The sequence below is a fragment of the Pan paniscus genome, chromosome 12 (assembly GCF_029289425.2).
Source record: "Pan paniscus chromosome 12, NHGRI_mPanPan1-v2.0_pri, whole genome shotgun sequence".
Lineage (NCBI taxonomy): Eukaryota > Metazoa > Chordata > Mammalia > Primates > Hominidae > Pan > Pan paniscus.
In genome coordinates this window covers 108,015,798-108,038,678 of record NC_073261.2, presented here as the reverse complement: position 1 = coordinate 108,038,678, position 22,881 = coordinate 108,015,798, and the positions used below count along the sequence as shown (strand labels likewise).

The 22,881-nt window shown below is 37.3% G+C and overlaps 1 long non-coding RNA gene across 1 annotated transcript; it reads right to left on the bottom strand.

Annotated features, from left to right (window-relative positions):
* LOC117979085 (uncharacterized) lies at window positions 1-22,593 on the bottom strand. The gene is made up of 5 exons (XR_004669727.2): window positions 22,253-22,593; window positions 11,756-11,900; window positions 10,713-10,978; window positions 860-900; window positions 1-415 (listed from the first exon to the last, which is right to left on the bottom strand). It is a non-coding gene; the product is annotated as an uncharacterized LOC117979085 (long non-coding RNA).
* Window positions 22,594-22,881: the final 288 nt, after the last annotated feature.

Here is a 22,881-nt window from a genome sequence, read left to right as displayed (position 1 = left end):
GCGGGTCCACCTGATGGAAAAAGACAAAGTGTCTTCCCACATGTATGGATGTTATACAGCACAATTCTATATGTCTAGATATGAGTGTGGAGATGTTAGCCCATTTACTAATAAGCCAATCAATCTGTAAATTTTTCAGGGAGAGCTGGTGACATGTAGAGGAAAGTGTAACTCTTAATTAAAACTTCAGTAAATTTGAAAGGAAGAAAATATAAGCTGTTTATTAATTTTATTGCCAACAATTTTGTTTTCCTATTTATCAAAATTTTTCACGTTTCCCCCAAGCATTTAAGAAGAAATTGAAGAGTGTTGCAAGATGTCTTCTTTCCTAGGTACTTTGCTGATTGTTCTTTCTTTCAAACAGTAACTGTAGTCCCAGCTGAGGCGAATTAAAATGAAATTTTCCGGACATGTGCTGTGACAGACAAGAAATTCAGTTAGAGTGAGCCTCCTGTGAAGGGAGAGGTTGTCACGTCACCTCTTTCTTGATTCCCAAGTACTTCTTTCTGCCTCTTCTCTTCTCACTGTGTTTTTTCCCAGAACATTCTGGATAAAAGGTATGGGAGAGTATGTGACCCAGTGTACTTTCAATTAAGTGGTGAAGTACAAACAATGAGAGGTGCCTCCAGCAGCTCCCTGGACTCCTTCTCCCCAAGGGGAAAAGGTGGGTAAGACTAATACGGAAAACTGGAAAGGAAAGAAAATCTTAAACATAAGTATCACTTCTCAATTGCAGTTAATTTGCTTTTTCCCACTTCTCTCTCATAAACACATACATATTCAGTTAAAGCAGTCTTATATTTCAGAAGTGAAGATTTTTTTTTAAGAAGCAGAGCTTAAAAATGTAAAATTCAGTTACCTCTGTCCTGACTGTTGTGCAGCTATGGGTGAGTCATTGTTCTAAAAAATAAAAAAAAAAAAAGAGGGTGAGAATCTCAATGATTAATGAAATATTTCAAGACTGGCACGGGGCCTCACCCAGATGCTAATAAAATTTTCCACCTACGTCTTGGTTTTAGAATGAAAACAGTAGAGAAAGATGAAAAAATGCAAGTGCATGCAGATTTTTTAAAGCTCACTGCTTTTGAACATATTAAGGGTCTATGTAGTCATTATGGTGATTGCCATTATTCATTTGACTATTTTCCAATTATTAAATCAAACTTTTCTTTTTGAACTGGGATTTGACCTCCTTACTCACTTACTCATTTACTCCTAAATCACAAAACACCACTGCCCTTGGAAATATCCTGCCTCTGCAACTGGACCTCTCTCATGGGCTCCAGGCATGGCAAGGTTCTGTAGATTGTAGTTACAACTTCAATTTCTTATTGTGAGGGAGATACCAAATTACATAGACCTTATAGAGGAGGAGTTGCCTTCACTGTGTGGCAATAAGAATCCTAGAGACTATGCTTACTTCCCTGATCACTATGCTGGTGATCAGACATTTGAACGAGGTGGCAGAGATGGACTTTCCAACCATCTCACGTTCTCTTTTGGTCCTCTACTGCTGTCTTCCTACTACACCCATCCTAACCCCCAGACAACATGTTCCTGTTTCTTATTTTCCTGGGGAAACCAATGCTTCTCTACAAATCAACCAATTCTCTTTTGCCTTTAACAGAAATTTACTTTATCTGTACAATAAAAATCTACTCTTCCATTTTTCCTGAGCAGGGAACTAGTTCAATTACATCTCTCATATTCCCTTGTGTTAGAAATGACCATGTGACTAAGCCCCAGCCAATAAAAGTATGAGTGCCACTTCCAGCTGTGGCCCATTAAAACCTCTCATTTTTCTTCCTCCATGCCTTTTAATCTTTAAAGCTAACTGGAGTCACCACACCCGCCCCACCATGGTAACTTTGTAAGCACCACGTTGACGGTTGCAGAGCTGCTATCATCCTAAAGTTCTTGAAAGACCCCATGGAGCAGAGTCACTTTCCTCACCACTCACATACCTGAAACCATCCTGGCCATTAACTTATTTAGAAATAAACTCGTATCATATTGAATGATACACATATAAACTTTTTTTGTTACTTTAGCCTAGTCTACATAAAAAGATTTATGTATGCTTTAGAGCTTCCTTCAGATAAATGTGTTTATTATTATTATTTCATCTGAAAGCTTTTCAGATACACTAAAGCTAATACAAGCTATCTAGTGGTAGGCTCTGATAGTTGGTAAAAGGGACACCCTGGGCTTGACAGTTTGTGCCCATCAAGAAGCAAGTAAAATACCAACCACACAGATAGCACATCTAGTGTTCAATTCACAGCAACTCATAACTTCCATTCATGATTGAATCAGCTGAAAATTAGGAGAGTTCACTAATTTGCTTCAACTGAGCCATCGGAATGGCATATAGCAGTTGCTTTTCAATGGCTAGTTATTCAGCTTCAAGGGAATATTCCAGAGAAGTATTAAGTGAAAGCTCAATATCCAAATCATTTATCATGGATCAGTTCTTGCTGAAGTATTGAGAGGAATTCTGCAGCTTTTCTAGGGCAAGTGTGCCTGACAACCCACCAAAACACCCTCAGAGAGACCTGGGGATGGAACCTTGTGGGAACAGCCTTGTCATTCAGAAGGAACCTAAGTTTTAAAGCCAGACAAATGTTGCTTCACTCATGCTATCAGTCAGTTAGTGAAGTCATCTTGATTAACCTTGGCATAAGCAGAAGGAGAATTCACTGACTTCTGCAAATGTAGATTGAATCCAGGGTCTGTGCTGGCTTCAGGTGTGGCTTGATATAGGAATGTACTGCCAGTGTTTTGTAGGTCTTGTCTGGTGATGGGGCCTTATTTGAAAACATCATTCTCTAATTCTCTTTCTGAGGGGCAGGGTTCATGGTTCTGGTGTCCAGGAACCTGGGCACAGCACCAGTGTGTGCCCTTATGCCCAGAGATATAAGAGAGGCACCTGTGATGGTGTTGGGAGCACTGTCCTGTGGGTTTCCTGCCAGGTTACAGACATATCCAGAACTGGGTCACCACATTCAAATGGGGACAATGAAATATAAGTGCCAATACACCAGGGCAAATAAGCAAGGAATTGAGGGGAGCTCATGAGGAGACCAAGAGAGTTGGGTGGGAAGGTAAAGTCAAGAAGGATGAGGTTCCTGAGGGTGCTAAGCCAGGTCCTGGGAAATTGCTGCAGAACTAGAGTTTGTTTTATGCTTTCTCATAGAGAGAGAACTTTTTTTAAGGTAGTGACCATTTGTCTGACAAACTTCATTGGATTGAAGAATTTCATTTTACTCTTGTTAGTCCAAGATCAAATTTAATCAAGCCACCTCTTCCTTTCTCCCTTTCCCCTTCCTGTTTCTCTCCTTTTCTCCTTTCCTTTCTTTTTGCCCCTCTTTTATTTCTTTCCTTCCTTCCACCCTCCCTCCCTCCCTTATTCCTTTCTTTCTTTCATTTTTAACCCCTTCCTTCCTTACATTCTCCTTCCCTCCCCCTCCCTTTTTTCCTTCCTCTCTTTTCTCCTTCCTCCCCTTCCTCCCTCCCTTCTTTCCTTCCTTCCTTCCTCCCTTCCCCTTGCCTCCTTTATTGAGCTCAAACTATATAATAGGCATTACATGCAAAGTGCTGTGGTTAAAGAATAAATAAGACTCTCTCCCTGTCCCCAAGGGGTTCACAGTCTCATGGGGAAGAGGACATGAAAGTAGACAGACAATAATACAGTACGGTAAGTTGCGAGGAACAGGGTGGGCAGGAAGGAAAGAGAAAAGATATCTAAATCCGACTTCAGGCAAGTCTTTCTATTCTTTACTCATGTCTCTCCATTTTCAACATCAGCCTCCCTCTGGTTCTGTGTGTTCTGTAACTCTGACATGGACCAGAAAAAAATGAGAATCCTGAAATTAATATAGCCCTTATGGAAACCTCCACTTAAAAAAAAAAAACTTTAAAGAATCCAGCCCCTGAAATGTTTTGCACTAGAATCCGAACCCCTGCTCAGCTCCTTGGAGGAGGGTGGCTCTCCCACTCAGAATCGTGTCTGTTTGAGTTTGGTAACACAGAGCCAAGGTCAGTCTGGTGTTTCTCACTTTACAAATTCTCATCTGTCAAGAGATGCTGAAGGCACCACTCAAACTCAATTGTACCCTAAGGCCATCAACATTTAAAAGCTAGCCATTGTTTACCAAGTTCTGTCAACCAGAATGGGGTATTTCTTGCATTTATTTGTTTGGAGAAAAAGTTACTTTGCTCTCTCTGCCACCTACCCAGCAAAAAAAGGAGAAAGCGTTTAAACAAACACATTTAGCAAAATAGTCCTGTTCCTTTGGTTGAGGGAGGGCATGCTCTCTCCATCATGGTACATAAAATTGAGTTTGTCAATAGAAAGAATAAACTACAAACATGGATAGCTGCTTTAGCCTAACACATATGCTTTAAAACCCTCTTTGCAAATAGTCTATAACGACTTTAAGCTGTTTAAATGATGCTTTTTAAATTATAAAATAATTTCTCTAAGGTATTTTATCTTCCATAATCCTTACCACAACCCTGTGAGATGAATATAATTATTTGCATTTTGCTGGTAATAAATATGGTGTTCAGAGGTTCTTAAAAACTGTCCATGGTTACATACTGAGAAAATCAGTTGAATGAGATTGAATTTGAGGTAGTTTAACTCCATGCATTTTATGCTAATCCAGTCCTTTAGTTACAATCCCTTTTTCCCCAACGTTTAGACAGACAGGGACATCTGGAGAGGCAGTATGAGTGTAAGGACAAAAGGGTCAAATGCAGATGGGGGACACTTGGAGTCTCAACTTTCCTCCATGCTCACTCACGTGTGGCCTTTGTAACTGAGTTGTCCAAAAATAAGATACACTTTGATTAGAATTGCAGTGCACAGCATAGTCTGCATATAACTGTATTAGTCCCCTTTCACACTGCTATAAAGAACTACCTGAGAGTAGGTAATTTAGGAAGAAAAGAGGTTTAATTGACTCATAGTTCCCCAAGGCCGGGAGGCCTCAGGAAACTTACTTACAATCATGGCAGAAGGTGATGGGGAAGCAAGGCACATCTTTCGTGACAGCAGGAGAGAGAGAGAGAGCGCATGAAGGGGGAACTGCCAAACACTTTTAAACCATCAGATCTTCTGAGAACTCATGGTCATGAGAAAAGCAAGGGGGAAACTCCCCCCATGATCAGTTCACCTCTCACCAGGTCTCTCCTTCAACATGTGGGGATTACAATTCAATACGAAATTTGGGTGGGGACACAGAGCCAAACCTTATCAATAACCAATGCAAGTATCACCACAAAGAAGAAAACTGAACCATCAGAAAACACAGGAAGGACAGCACAGCAAAGACCAGCTTTGATTGCTAAAGATGATGAGGACACACTGTTAGGTGCCAGTTTCCAAAGGGCTCCAGCCAGCTTCTCCTACATATTCCATAGAACCCAGGAAAATATATATATATATATATATATATATATATATATATATATATATATTTTTTTTTTTACTATTTGGAATATAGACACCCTTCATGGAAGCCCCCAAACCTCCACCCTCCAACTCTCTGCATGCAGTTCTGCATCTTAAAGTAAAAACAAAAATGTTAAAACCTCAACAGATTATTTTAATTTGGGTTTCTGAAACTCAGCACTATTGACATTTGGGGACTGGATAATTCTTTGTTGTGGAGGCTGACCTGCTGACCTGTGCATTGTAGGATGTTTGGCATCCCTGGCTTCTACCCACTAGATTCCAGTAGTACCTCCAATTGTGACAACCAAAAATGTCTCCAGATATCACCAAATGTTCCCCTGGGTGAAAGTCTCCCCCCGTTGAGAACTACTGCTTTAATGATTCTCAAAAAGGACATTTCTTTGCTTCTCTTAATGATCTGGAAGATATTAAAAGCATCACCTACTTTAGCCTTTGTTCAGGAGGCAGGTTTTTTATTCTTTACAGCTTTCATGGGCTCCCTCTCCTCTTTTAGAATAATCAATAAATAGTTAAATGATTTAATGGTTAGAGAATGTCAAGGTTGTTTTCATCTGCAACCCTCGAGAAAATATGTTATGACCATAGACTATGAGGCAGACATATATGAATGTGAATCCTCATATTGTAATTGTGTGATCTTGAAATTAACCTCCCTAGATATCCATAACCTTATCTAACCCTATCAAGAGCTGTTGCAAGAATTAAATGAAGCCATATGCATATAGGCACATATAGGATTGCTAGATTTAGCAAATGAAAATATAGGAACTCCATTAAATTTGAATTTAAGATAAATAACATATATATGTATGTGTGTATATATATAATTATATCTCATGCAATATTTAGTAACCTTAGTCATATATTAGTATTCAGTATTAGCTATTATTACTGTGAACCTAAAACTAAAAAATGTCAGTTGAGAAAACCATAGGCCGTTCCTCTTTAAAACAAATGTATGTTTAAACCAACTAGGACAAAGGGCCATTTGAGATCTTCCTAAAGAGGCAGTAATAAATACTTCAAATATTTACAGGCTGTTATTCTTTGTTTGATTTTCTTCTCATTATTCAGAAGTTCTACTGTTCAACTAACATAGCTTTTACTTTATTTTGTCTCTTCATTATTGCACACCTCCATATGGATAAATAATCAGGAAACAACCTTTCAAATAATTTGAGATATTAATAAATTAAAGTTCAGGTAGGGAGTCAAAAAGAGTGGTGCTAAAATCCTCATCTGTCACTTACTGACAGGATGAGCTTACAAGAGTTTCATCACCTCTCTGATCTCAGTTTCCTCATCAGTGGAATAATATTACCTACTCAACACAGCTGCTGGAAGGGTAGAATAAGGTCATGCGTTTAAAAAGAAGTTAGTAAATAATACATGTGAGCTAGCTTCCTTTCCTTCTTTGCTTTCCTTTCCTTCCTTTCCCCACCCTAAGTTAAATAATTTTGATTTTGCTAACCTTTTTTTTTAAAGACATAGTTGGTTACAAATAAAGGATAGAATAAGTAGAAAATCATAACTTCCTAGTTAAAAAATAATTAGGGGGACTTGACAGCTTGTTAATCAATTTTCCAACAAAAGAATGTGGGCTTTGGAGTCTGTCAGATCTGGTTTAAATCTTGTTTCATCCACTTACTAACTGGTTAGGCTTTGGCAATTTGTTAAGCTTTTCTAAGCTTATTTTATTCTTTGATGATGTCCACAAAATATTTCCTTTTTTAACTTTTATTTTAAGTTCAGGGGTACATATGCAGGTTTGTTACACAGGTAAACTTGTGTCATGTGGGTTTTTTGTACAGGTAATTTCAACACCCAGGTATTAAGCCTAGTACCCATTAGTTATTTTTCCTGATCTTCTCTCTCACCCCACCCTCCACCCTCTGATAGGACCCATTTTGTGTTGTTCTCCTCTATGTGTCCATGTGTTCTCATCATTTACCTCCCACTTACAAAGGAGAACATGTAGTATTTTGTTTTCTGTTCCTGCGTTAGTTTGCTAAGGATAATGGCCTCCAGCTCCATCCATGTCCCTGCAGAAGACATGATCTTATTGTTTTTTATGGCTGCATAGTATTCAATGGTGTGTAAGTTATTACATTTTCTCTCTGCAGTCCATGATTGCTGTGAGAATCAAATAGCTCATATGTATGAAGATTCTTTACAAACTGTAAATCAGTATTAAATGTTTTTCAGGAATACAACTTTTTTTGTAAAAGTCAAAGAGATTTTATCTCTGACTTCAGGAAATCACATCAACCAGTGAAGTTCCAGTTTGAACGTTAGCTGGGAAGCACAATTGTAGAAGAGACTTAGTTGCCTACATAATACCCATTCTCCCCTTCTGTTTTAAAAACACCCCCCTGACTTTATTCAGTGCAGCAAAGGGCAGAGATAAAATATGAAATTTCTCAGCCTCCTTTGCAGCTATTAGGGGTCAATGATCTATAAAACGCAAGTCAAGGCAGTAGAGGTGTGGGCAGAGCTTCCCCAAAAGCTCTAAGACTGACTCAACTGAACTCCTTCTTCCTTCCTGCTACCTGAAATGTGTATGGGGTGGTCAGGCCCCAGCTCATATCTTATGACATGAAGTAAACTTGAGGATGGAAGAAGCTATGTATGAAAGAAGTAGAAAATTTAAACAGAGTTAGACTAAATTTCTGATAACCTTGGAGCTATCATACCGACCCCAAACTAATTACTTTTTCTGTGTAATAGATAAACAAAATATGTATATCCTTAGAGCTTCTGAAACTTTGTTGTTAAGTGCGACCAAACATATTTTTAAACAATCCACTAAGAAAAGTATTGTTATATGCAATGTCAATCAAAGACCCTAGAAAGAAATACTTTGCTGCTTCAAAGCAGATGCTACAAACCAAAGCTTATACCTGACTTCATATGTCTCATATAGCAACTATTTTCCATCTTTCTGTTCATATTTGTTTCTCATCTCTGAATAACAGCTGTTCTTCATGTGAGTGCCAGGCCATACCTGAATCTGTTGCTTGTATCTAAAGAATGCATGAGGTAGATGAAACATTCTCCCTCACGGGCTATATATGACATGCCACTTGGAACACATCCCAGTGAGTGTGTAGCAATGGTTCACTGTGACGTTGTGAAGTCCCAGATAGATTGTGGTTCACCACGCTTTCTGGGAACAACTTAAGTAATCCTTCCCCTCCATCTTTGGGTAGTTTGTCCAAAACTGATCATCATAAATTTGTGTCTATTAAATTTCTTGTGTTGTATGCATGTGGAATATTAATTCATATAGTCAAATTTTTAAATTTTTCTGAGTTTTGTAGAAAACCATTACCATAGTAGTGTTATCATCTATAAATCTTGTTTCATATTTCTAGCTTGTTAACAAGCATTTATTAATCCAAAGTGCTCTTTCTGTGCTTTTGTATAATCATAAAAGCATTTAGTGGTCAGCCTTAAAAAAAAAAACTAATTTTAGGAACTAGCCAAAATTAGATGAAATTGCTTATACAAATCTAATAGTCTCCTTTTGTTTTTCTCCCTATTCTAGGAAATGTTTTACTATCCCATTATTAGATAAAGCAGAGAACCATGGACTATAGCATAAAACTCTTTAATCATACTATTATAAGAAAATAGCCATCTCCACTGACTATCTATGAACCAAGCACTGTGTTACGTGCTTTGCAAATGTGAGCTCAATTAACTATCCACAGCACAACTCTTGATTTCTATCAATTTCCTCCATTTACAAAAGAAACTAAAACTTACAAAATTTAAATAACTTTCCCATGATTTCAGAGTAAGCTGTATGTGCTTAGGGGGTTGGGCATGGGACCGGGGTAAAAGTCAGAATTCAAACCCAGGCTTGATTCCAAAACCTATCATCTTTCTGTTAGATTCTACAACATCTCAACCTCTATTACCCTAATTTCATGGTGCATGCTGTAAAAACAAGCAAGAACATTGTTTGGCCTCAACTTCCTCCCCACAAAACCCTCAGCCATACTTTTTGTTCACATAGGAAACTGAATAAAGGAAAACATGGACAACCTGAAATGCAGAAACATGACATATTTTCTCATGAGGACAGTGTGGCCCAGGAGAAAGAGGTGAGTTAGGATTCAGAGCATGTTCAGATTCCCCTATGAGGGATCCCATTCTCTAAACTTGGAGAAGCCACTTTCCTTTACTGAGGCTTTGTTTCCTCATCAGAGAGGAGTCAAAGGTTAGACAAAGTAACATCTTTTGTTTCGGAAATCCATGGAGTTTGCAGCCAGGATATGGGGGAATGTTCTGGATGAGAGGTAACCATGAAGGCATGGATTCTTTTGCATGGTTTTCAATCTGTAGGATATTCCTTTTTCTTTCCATTCAACGCTTTGCAGAGTGTTAAAAAGCAAGGAGTTCTAAATTTGAGGCAAACACAGTATTTTTCTCTTATATTTTTATAATGCTTAACAATTAACAGAGTATTGTCATGTGTATTATCCTCATAGCAACTGCTGTAAATAGTGATATCATTATGTTCTAGTTTTGCAGAGGAGAAATTCATCCTCCAAGAGAACACTCACTTTAAAATTACAAAAGCAACCTTTGGGGGTGCTAGATGTGGACCCAGTTGTGTTCTTTGAAAATTCTCCTTCCACACAACACTAACCTCATTATTTCTGTAATCTGAGAACAAGAAACACAAACCCACTACTGCTATTAGGACCAAAGTTTCATTTCTACACTCAGGTGGGTATTTGGAAACAGTGGTTCACAATAACAATTTCTGCAATGTGAAGAAACCAGCATTACTGCTCATCTGTAAAATTTTTTTAAAGTATATCTCTTCTGGAAATTAAACACTTTTTTCTCTCTCTCTCAATGTATGCATATATGTATGTAGATATGACATCAGTTGTAGGAGTGTGCAGTTTTGTTGTCTTTATTTATTCATATGATTTTTTCCCCATTTATTCCTCTCACTGAGCACCTCCCAATGGCTAGACCCTGTGCTAGGTATGGGGGATACAGAGATAGACGAAGTATCTCTGACACCACTGCCTTGCCCACATGTGAGCAATGTGGGGTATTCATGTGTGCACTGAATGCTAACACAAGGAAGGAGGTATCCGTTACAGAATAATAGAAGCAAAATGTGGTGGGAGCGTAGAACACAGATTGATTTTTTAACTCTTTCTTTGGAATATAAAAGTCCCACCAACACAAGAGAGGCTAGTCTTACCAGTAGATGGTCAGGGTTGGGATATTTCCCTCCCCTCAAATATCGATTCCCACTTTGACATCATGGTGACTGAAATGATAGCATCCATTGCACATCACGAAGAAAGGATTTCTGAAGACATCCCAGAATAGAATAAAGAAGTAGTTAGTCTGGGCCCTCAATATCTTCTTTCTTTAGCTGTGGGGGTGCAAAAAGTCCCTCATCAGCTTCTTTGATGCTGGCCCATTACTGGCTGCTCTCTCGAGAATCTACTGGTGCTCCTGACTCTGTAGGTGGACAGAGAAAATTTTAGCTATTAAATGTTAAATAACTAACACTTACATAATTAAATATTACGAATATTACCAGTAAAAGCTTCTTCCCAGCATCCTTTATGAATGTGCACAGCCAAGTTCACTAAAGATATTGAGGCTGTGGCCCCTCTCTCAACACCCCCCTCTCTGCCTGCCCCATCATTCCCTCGATTCTAGCACATACTCCTCCCCCTTTACCCACATCTTCAGCCCCACTCTGAGACCTAACCCAAGACCCAGCTTCTTCATGTGATCTTTCCTATAGCAGTTCCAGAATCACCTTTTTCTCTCTCCCCTGTTTATATTGTCATTTGCTAATTATCTTTTTAAAATTATGCCATAATTTCTCTTGTTTTAAAATGACTGGCTTCCTCGACTACATTTTTGTGTTCTTTGAAGGAAGTTATATGCTTTCAAGAACCGTGCATAATAGCAGTTTTATTTGGCTTTACTTAAGTGACACATACTTAGCAATTTTATCCATTTGAATGAAGGAATAACAAATTGCAATGTTTGCAAGCTGAGCAGGGCTTTTCAAAGACCATATTTTAAGAGGCCCATGCCACACTATATCAGACATACTAAAATGTATTCACATCTCAATTAAATATTATTTACATATGCATATTTGTGGATTTCTCTACATATACACATACATATGCATATATGTATGTATACAAATATATATGTGTATATATCTATATGAAGTGAATTCTAATTTGCTAGTTAAAATAATGTTCTGTTTCATACCTGTTTTACCATATTGATGTCAATTTTCCAATTTTTCTTTTTTACTTTAGAGCCAATGCTTCTTTTGGGGCATCATTTTTATAGGATCTGGACAATGGAGAGGCATTTTGGGTTGTTGATGGGGGCAGGTGCTTCCTGATCATCACTGTGAAACAGAAATAAGCCATGACTTTGACCTAGCAGCCCAGCCTCACTGCAGAGCGGACGTCTTTGAGCAACACTGGTTGTGTTGACACAGACATTAGGTTACATCCCTCACTGCTGTTTCCACTTGTCCTGATTTTTCCTAGCGTCCTCTTTTGCTCTGAGATTTTCCAGGATTTTTCACACCACTTAGGGGATTTGCAGATGGAAATTTTGAGTAAAATGTGTTCACTCGTTTTCATGTTATGCAAGAGTGAAAACAAAAAAGCCTCAAACTCAATTTAGGATGGAGTGGGATGGGGTGGAGTGGCGCCCATGCACGAAAAACTCAAAACTGCTAAATTGCAAGAAGCAAAACTTTCCTTGAGCTTAATTTTCAGTGTGGGAGATTCTCTGTAGGGGTTTTGGGGAAAAAAATGACAGAATTTTTAAGCACCATTGACACGAATATTTGCTACATAGACTTTGAGTGATGTACCCATTTCCATGTTGTAAATTGATAAGCAAAGGGAGTTGCTGAGGCTGGAAGTTACTGTTAGTGGTTTCTGAAGGTATCATGCAATGATTTTAGGAATCTTATCTCCACACTTTCTACTCCCACCACCCGATCCTCTTTGATGCCCCCGTGACTTATGCAATCCTATCTCCTACATTTTCATTTTTGTTTAATGTTTCAGACTTAGTTAAAACTCTAAGACACAATTGTAAAATTTCCTGTTTGAGGGAAACGAATCTTTTTTTTTAATTATACTTTACTTTTTAGGGTACATGTGAACAACGTGCAGGTTTGTTACATATGTATACATGTGCCATGTTTGTGTGCTGCACCCATTAACTCGTCATTTAACATTAGGTATATCTCCTAATGCTATCCCTTCCTCCTCCCCCTACCCCACAACAGACCCCAGCGTGTGATGTTCCCCTTCCTGTGTCCATGTGTTCTCATTGTTCAATTCCCACCTGTGAGTGAGAACATGCGGTGTTTGGTTTTTTGTCCTTGCGATAGTTTGCTGAGAATGATGGTTTCCAGGTTCATCCATATCCCTACAAAGGATATGAACTCATCATTTTTATGGCTGCATAGTATTCCGTGGTGTATGTGCACCACATTTTCTTAATCCAGTCTATCATTGTTGGATATTTGGGTTGGTTCCAAGTCTTTGCTATTGTGAATAGTGCCGCAATAAACATATGTGTGCATGTGTCTTTATAACAGCATGATTTATAATCCTTTGGGTATGTACCCAGTAATGAGATGGCTGGGTCAAATGGTATTTCTAGTTCTAGATCCCTGAGGAAAAGAATCTTTTAATGTTCACCCCATGGAGGAGTGTTCAGAATGCTTTTCTGACAGTTGCTAAGCATCCATGCATAAATTAGATGCAGATTGAACTATACAGAAACTTTTCCCATATGCACTATAAGCTCAGTTCACTTCAGTCTGCAAAGAAACAATACATACATGTAGAACTATTGAAGATTAAATTAAATAGTGTATAGCAAGCAACTATCATAGTACCTTATACATAACAGTGGCTTAATAATTAGTAGGTAGATTATCATTTTTATTTTAGCTAGAGCAGATCCTAAGAATGAAATATATCTATGTATAGATTGTAATATTCTTAAATTCTTTTTATATTTTATATGTGTTAGGAACATGAACACTTACCCACTCACTCTATTCACGTGGCCAATTGAGAGTTCCATATGAGTGGTTGGTTCACTAATTGTTGTCCCCTGGGAGGGACAGAAGAGCAAGAAACTATACCCACTTCAGTTTATTTCCAAATTGTATTAATGAGAAAGTGGTTGATTTTGAAGTTATGTTAATGTATAGAATTGTTTCAGTTCTCTGGAGCCTACTAAAAATACATCTGTCCCACAAAGTGAAGTTGTGAAAGATAATGGCATTTCTCTCCCTATCTTGATAATAAAGAAGTGATTAAAGAACTGACAGTTCTTCTCTGTGTCAAACCTCCCTGAACCGTATCACAAAGCAGGACAATCAGAAATGATGCAATGTTATGAAAGGGAGGAAGAGTAGGAGGGAAAAATTAAGAAATGAGGTGGAGAGAGGGGAAAAGAGGGAAAGGGAGAGGAAGATGAAGAGGGAGAGCGAGAGAGGTGACAGAGTATGTTCTTAATTAGCAGATTGCAGCAGGGGAGAGATCTTAACGGCTGGAACTGGACATTCTGAGACATGGTCAGGGGAAAGAAATCAGGTTTCCTCTTTGCCTGAGGGCAAAACATTGGCAGTTCCTCATAGAAGCAAAGTGCAGGCTTAAGTTCTTGAAATCCAAGGCGTTGTCAGCTTGAAGTTTATCTAGATCACAGGTGAAAGGTTAAAGTCAGTATGAAATTCAACATGTGATAATTTCATTGCACTGGCAACTTGGAGAGGTGGCTCCATCAGGTTCCAGAGGAAGGTATCCAGACCGGGTGTGGATGCAATCATCCAAACAATAAGCAAAGCCCAATGGCTTGGATACCAACCCTGGGGGAGGATGGATCTGGCATTTGCGTCAGTTAAGTCTGCCCAACTCCCTTCCTTCTTCCCTTCCTCTTTTCCCCTCTTTTTCCTTTTTCCCTCCCTTTCTTCCTTATTCAAAACATTTGCAGATAGCGAAAATTTATATTTAAACATATATAAAATATATATGTATAGCTCTATGAATGATTATAAAGAACTACTCTTGTGAAAACAGCACCCAGGTCAAGAAATGGGGCACCTACAGAACCCCAGAAGCCCTGTGTCTGCCTGTATGCAATTGTAATCCTCTTCTCATCCGAGAGGGGTAACCACTATGCTAACTATCATCATAATCATTTATTTGTTTTCCTGAGCTTTAATGCTGTTAAAATTTTTCCTCAAAAGCATTATTTAGTTTAGGCTATTTTTCAACTTCCTACAAAAAGAATCACTGTATACACACACACACACAGATGTATATATATACACACATGCATATATATAATATATATACACACATGCATATATATAATATATATACACATGCATATATATAATATATACACATATGCATATATATAATATATATGTACAGTCCCATGATTTGTTCATTATTGAACATTATGTTTAGAGATTTTTCTTATGTTATTGTACGCAGCTGCTGTTCATTTATCTTATTTTCTGTACAGCATACCCTGGTATAAGAAACTATCATGCAGGTAGCCATTCTACTGCTGGGGAACAGCTAGGTTACTTCCAGTTTCAGTTATTGCGAATATGCTCATACGTGTCCTCTGGTGCGCATATACAAAGGCTTCTATAGTATATACAGCAAGTCTAGAAAGACTGGTCGTAAAGTACATGAATCTCCATCTTCAAGAGATCATGCCAACTGTTTCCTCAAGTGATTGTACCAATTTACCCTCGAACCAGCGACGAGTGAAACATCTTACCAAAGTTAATATTATGCAACTTTAAAATTTTTTGACATTCAATTTCACATTGTGGTTTCAATATTTATGTCTCTCATTGCCACTGAAGTTAAACCACTTTTCATAAGCTTATGGCCAATTTAGAAAGACCAGTTCATATCTTTTCATTATTTTTTTGTATTCATTTGTTTCTTTTTTTCTTCAGGATGTATGTAGTTCTTTAAATATTCTGGATGGCTGATATTTGTCAGTTGTATGTGCTGCAGATACTTTTCAATTCAGTGGTTTGTAGTTTTACTTTTAGTGTTATCTTTTTAACTTTGATATCTTTGATACACAGAAGTTTTTTTTGTTTGTTTGTTTGTTTGTTTTTGAGATGGAGTCTCGCTCTGTCACCTAGGCTGGAGTGCAGTGGCACGATCTCGGCCCACTGCAAGCTCCGCCTCCCGGGTTCACGCTATTCTCCTGCCACAGCCTCCCGCGTAGCTGGGACTACAGGCGCCCACCACCATGCCCGGCTAATATTTTTTGTATTTTTAGTAGAGATGGGGTTTCACCGTGTTAGCCAGGATGGTCTCGATCTCCTGACCTCATGATCCACCCGCCTCAGCCTCCCAAAGTGCTGGGATTACAGGCGTGAGCCACCGCGCCCAGCCCGAAGCTCTTATTTTTAATAACGTTAAATTACTAGTTGTTTCTTTTATGACTCATATAAATTTTTGTCTTCTTTATTCCAAGACCATGAAGATATTCTCTTATATTATTATAGAAAACATTTATATAATTTTATTTCATTAATATAGTTTCATCTCTCTTAGGTGTTTAAATGACATGCAACAATTTTTGCATACAAAGTGAGATAACAGTCTGATTTCACTTTTCCATATTGTTGGTCAATATACTTATGCATCATTTATTGAAAATAATATGTTTCATTTAATGAAATAAAATGCAACTTCTATCACAGTTCAAGGGTTCATATGTACATAATTTTGTTTGAGTTGTACTGTTTGCTACTTCCTTGCCCTGAACCAATACCACAGTCTTAATTATTATAGCTTCACAGAAAGTATTTATTTCCTTTAAAGCAAATACTCTTCATTTGTTATTTTCTAGAATGTCTTTGTCACTCTTCTCCTTTTGCTTTTCCATATACATTTAAAAACTACTTGTCAGACTGGGCACCGTGGTTCACCTCTGTAATCCCAGTACATTGGGAGGCTGAGGTGGAAGGATCACATGAGGCCAGGAGTTTGAGGCCACAGCGAGTTATGACTGTGCCACTGCACTCCAGCCTGGGAGACAGAGCAAGATCCTGTCTCTGAAGAAAAAAAATTATAAACAACTTTTCAAGTTCCACGCACACACATCACTCTTTTAGAATTTTGATTGACATTGCACTGAACCTATAAGCCAATTTGGGAAGAATCAACATTTTTAAAATATGAAGTCTTCCAGATATCATAAACACAGTATATTCTTCCAATTACTTAAGTCTTCTGCAATAACTCTTATCTAAGTTTCACAATATTTTCTGTAAAACTTTTGCATAACTTTTGCAAGATTTATGTTTAGATGTTTTCTATTTCTTGATGTTATTATAAATTGTATAATTTAAAATTTCATTTTCTAGTGACTTACTGCAAATATATATACATATATAATGTATAAATATGGTAATGTATAATGTATATATGATAATGTATATATGCAATATATATTTTGTAAAAATCATATATTTGTTGACTAGCTAAATATATATATAATATGAGATCCCAGAAACTTTTCTTTCTTATAATTTGTCTACAGATTCTTTTGAATTTCCACATATGCAGCTGTTTCATCAGTAAATAATGACAATTTTGTTTCTGTCTAATTCTTAACATTTGTATGATGTCTTTCTGTTGCTTTATCCCACTGTTTATGATATTCAGTATAATCATTTTTCAAAAGGGGAGCAATAGCCCTCCTTGTCTCAGTACAAAACTCAGAAGGAAAACTTTCAACCATTAATTATATTTGTAGCAGGCTTTTTATTAATATAAACCCTCTTTTAATGATATTTTCTTTCAACTTTTGTTGCCAAGATCTTTTAAATAATAAACTGTTCTTTTAAAACTTGTGCTGAATAAATTGTAACACAATGGTATTTGTTTATCTAAACATAGAAAACATACAATAAAAATATAATAGAATATAGATAATATAATGTTTAAAAAATTGTGTCCAATATTTATTTTTTGATTTTTTAGGGTTTTTATTTTTATTTTTTTTTGAGAGAGAGGAGACTGAACTTTTATCAGCTACTGAGAGAGGTGTGTTAAGATTTCTGATTCTGAATTTACTTATTTCTTCTGGTAATTTTGTCAACTTTAGCGAACTATATTTGAAGCTATATTAATGAACATTTATAAATTTAGAGTTGTTATATTTTCTCAGTAAATAAAAATATATATTATTATAAAGTGATGCTATTTATATTTTATGCATATTGCCTTATAGTCTATTTTGTTCGGTATTAGTATAGCTATAGCAGTTCCTGTAGGTGATCAGTATTTATTTTTCATCTTTCTACTTTGAATTATTTGTATCTTTATGGTTTATATATGTCTCTTATAAAAAGCTTCCACATGAATATTTTTAATCTGTCTAATAATCTTTATTTTTTAATTAGAACATTTATTTTATATTTATATTGTATGTTATATATGGATTTATCTTTTATATAGTTTTGTCCTTTCTATTTGTTCTTCTATATTGTTTTCTTCTTCTGTCTTAACTTTGATGGGAAGTGTTTTTATCATTCTATTTTTTTAACCTCTAGTAAATATGCACTCTGTTTCTGTTATTTTAGCAATTACCATAGAAATTAAGGCATAAACTCTAAACTCATAAAAGTCTGAAATTAATCAACATTTTTACCCTTTCTGCACAATGTAATAATTTTAGATTGCATTGGCTCTAGTTACCCGCTTTCTAACTTACATGTTTAGTTTTGTCTTGTATGCCCATAGACATTATCTTAATGTTTATATAGGCAGTACTTGCTATGGACTGAACGTTTGTGTCCCTCCCAAAATTAATATGTTGAAATCGAAAGCCCAACATGATAGTGTTAGAAGGAGGTATTAGAAGTTCTTGGGAGGTGATTAGCTCATGAAACCTCTGCCTTCGTGAATGGGATTACTGCCGTTATAAAAAGATACCCCAGAGAGCTAGCTAGCCCCTTCTGCTATGTAAGGATACAGCAGGAAAGCACCAAGTATGAAATACAGAGTGAGCCCTCCCCAGACACCAGATTTGGTGCTGCCTTGATTTTGCACTTCCCACCCTCTAGAACTGTGAGAAATGAATTTCTATTGTTTACAAGCCACCTACTTTATGGTAATTTGTTACAGCAATCTGAATAGAGTCAGATGTTGTTAGATATTCACATATTCCCACTTTCTCTGTTTTTATTCCATCCTATGGCTCAGACCTTCAATCTGGCATCAGTTTTCTTCTGCCTGAAATTTTTTTTTTTCAGAATTTCTTTTAGTGAGAGTCAGCTGGTAAGAAATATATAGTTTAATTTACCTGAAAATGTTTTAGTTTTGCCCCCATTCCTGAGAGATGTGTTTTCTGGATAGAGAATTTGAGGACAGCAGTACCCCTCACAGCACCCATCACACACAAACACACAAAATAAAGATATCATTCCATTTCTTTGGATTCAATTGCTGCAGTTCAAAAGTCAGCTGTTCGTCTATCATTGCCTTAAAGACAACGCTTCCCTTCAGTGCCCTGCCATTACCACCACCAGCACCACCAAGCTTCAGCTTTTTATCTCTGGGGTGTTCACCAGTTTTCTTATAATGTGTTTAACTTGGCTTTTCTTTAATTTTTTTCTGTTTCTGATTCATTGAATTCCTTGGGTCTCTAAATTAATGTCTTTTGCCATTTCTGGAAATTTCTAAACTGTTATATCTTCAGATATTTCTTTTTAAACATGTTATCTATGCCCTCCTTCTGGGAGTCTGAAAATATGCTAAGACCATTTCACTTTATGTTTTATGTCTCATAACTTCTCTATCACATTATAGGTCTCTTTGTTTATGTTATAATCTGGATGATTTATTCTGAATCTGTTTTACAATTTACCAATTATTTTTTAGCTGTCTCTAATCTATGGTTAAAACTGATCATTGAGTTTTTAATTTTAATCGTCTCTTTATTTGAAAAATTTCTAATTTTTGTCAAATCTGCTGTCATTTTTTGTGGATTTCCACTCCACAGATTTTTAAAGCTTTCCTTTTAATGTATTTAAACACAATATAGTTAATTATTTATTAAACTGTGTCTGACAATTCTAGTATCTTAGGTCTTTGCAAAACTTTACCTGTTGCCTTTGTTTGTTTGTTTGCTGCTTCTTACTTATGGTTTATTGTCTCCTTGTTCTTTTTGGACTGTGAGCTGCTGCGTTTATTTGGAAAATTATTTCTGGGCCTTCTTCAAGGATAGAATGATAGTGCATTCCTCCAGAGAGTACTGATATTTGCCTCTGCAATTTGAATCTGCACAGTTTGAAGATTTATTTTTTATTTTTTTATTTTTGTTTCCCCAAGACGGAGTCTTGCTCTGTCGCCCATGCTAGAGTGCAGTGGCATGATCTCAGTTCACTGCAACCTCTGCCTCTTGGGTTCAAGCAATTCTCCTGCCTCAGCCTCCCAAGTAGCTGGGATTACAGACACCTGCCACTATGCCTTCCTATTTTTTTGTATTTTTAGTAGAGATGGAGTTTCACCATGTTAGCCAGGCTGGTCTCGAACTCCTGACCTCCTGATCAACCCGCCTCGGCCTCCCAAAGTGCTGGGATTACAGGCATGAGCCACCGTGCCTGGTCTGAAGATTATTTTTAACAATTATTGTGAATTTGGACTCTCAGTATGTGTTAGGGATAATTTGTGGTGACAACTTCTCAGAGACTATTTTCTCAGTACCAAGGCAGATTTCTATGTGGCCCCTGCAGGAAAGGAGAGACACAGGTTTATTGTGGTGTATTAGGCAAAACAGATTTATTTTTGGTTGGATCCCAGCTTTACAGGCATATGTTGTTTAGCGGATTCTCCTCCTGGGAAAGCGTGGCCTTTGGTGTGTGGCTTCCACACTCTGTATTTTAATCTGATTTGCCCAATACTCTCAGGAAAATGCAGCCATGAGTGTCCCCTTACATCTCTGGTTTCCTGCCTTTACATAGATTTTGACCAGATAATTTCTTACTATATTATAAGCTCTTCTGTGTTTATTATATAAAAATATATTTTGGATAGCACTTCAGATATTTTCAGAAGGAGAATTTACTCAAATAACCTAACCAGCCACACTACTTAGGCTGAAATTGTCTTCTCTCTTGACATCTTAGATATGTTAGAGTAAGCTCAATATTGTGGCTCCAGTGACACGTGGGGTCTTGGAGGAAAGGATGGCTGTTTTACATAGATTTCAGGATTTCTAACAATCAGTATCAGAAAGAAGCTTATGTCATTCATTTGTGAGATAAGTTTTACTATTTATTATTATTATTATTTTTAGAGAGAGCCTCACTCTTGCCAGGCTGGAGTGCAGTGGTGTGATCTCAGCTCACTACAACCTCTGCCTCCTGGGTTCAAGCGATTCTCCTGCCTCAGCCTCCCAAGCATCTGGGACTACAGGCACACACCACCATGCCCAGCTAATTTTTGTATTTTTAGTAGAGACAGGGTTTCACCATGTTGGCCAGGATGGTCTCCATCTCTTGACCTCGTGATTGGCACACCTTGGCCTCCCAAAGTGATGGGATTACATGCTTTATAATTTTTATGATAATAAAAACTACAAATTTATTTGTGAATTTATAAAATTAAATGAATGAGAAAATTATTAAACACCCAATCATTATTTTACTAGTGTTGTTTTGGTATTTTATAGACACATGTTTGAATATGTATGTGGGTTATATAAATACATATACACACATACATATATATACACAAATATGTTTACGATATTAGATTATATTAACTATGTGCCCTGTATCTATTTTTCTCCTGATATATACACATGATGCACTATTAATTGACTGTGACCATCAGTTGACCAATAATGCATTTTGTTAACTATAGTCACAATGCTGTACAATAGATCTGTAAAACTTATTCTTCCTGTCTAACTGAAACTTGTACCCTTTGACCAATATCTCTGTTTTCCCAGCCCACCCCTCCCCAGATTCTGCTAACCACCTTTCTACTCTCTACGTCTGTGAATTTGTTTTTTTTTTTTTTTAGACTTCACATATAAGTGAGGTCATGTGGTATTTTTCTTTCTGTGTCTGATTGTTGTTCTATTTTAGATATTCAGAGGGCTCTTGATACATTCTGGCCTGTTAAAATGGATTCCACAACTAAATGACAATTATTTGTTATATGGGAATAATAATAAATACCTCCCTCACACACAGATGTGAGGCTATAAAAATTAAATGCGACGACCTAGATCAAATCCCAGGATCTGGTTCTTGCTAGGTACCAAAACCTGTGTCCCCATAGTATTGCTATTACTCCAATTTCTGTGAACGTGGCTATGCAATTGCAATCCAAAAAGTTCCAAGTGATAAGATTCCAGTGTCTAAATCACCTGCTTTTCCTGCCCCACCTTTTCCTACTCCTCCACCACCACCACCACCACCACCACCACCACCACCACCACCACCACCACTGGTCATTCTCATCCTCTCTAATCATTTATGCTATTAGTACAATTTTCTAAAGAATTAATTAGGAAATTTTTTTTTCCCTTAGCCTTAGCTTGAAGTTAAATAGCACTACTTGATTTATTTGGGATTCTTAATATGTAAAATATTGTATTGCAGAAGGCAAAGAATAATGGAGGAAACCAGACAAAAGGATTGTTTGTCCCAGCCCCACCACTAACCTGTGGGATGATTCTGGACCAGTCTTCCCATCTTGTTCTGTGAACTGTGGGAAACTCATCACACTGGTCATTGTGGTTACTTGGGGTTGTTGTGAGAATCAGACTCGATCTTGAGAACGTGCTCTAAATGCACACAGACAGACAGGGTGTGCATGTGTGAGGTGCAATCTACGGGAGCCAGTCTCAACTCCTGGGAACACATCTCCGGGCTGCATTTCCAGCTGCTTTTTCCTTCATTTGGTGATTGTGAGCAGAGCCCTTGGGGTTTGAGAAGCTCTTAGCCCATGAGTGCAAAAAGATGAGAGAGAAATAATAATATTTTTTTTCTCCATAGGGAACTTCCAGCATCTATGAGGAAACAGAATTTCTTTTGATCACAGAAGAAAAGAGAAGAATATTAACCATGGAGTGTCCACCAGTGAGAGAGTTTCTGTGCATTATTTCTTGGAGGGACAGGGAAACTTGGTCAGAGAGAACAGACTGGAAGTAACTGGGTGTGGTTTTCCTGCTGCCCCAGCCTTGGGCTCAGCACCAGATCTCCTATCTGGTGGCTGCACCATAAGTCCCAGTCTTCCTAGAGGTAAAGAAAGAACAGACAGTTCTAGACCCTATAAAACAAAGCAGATGTC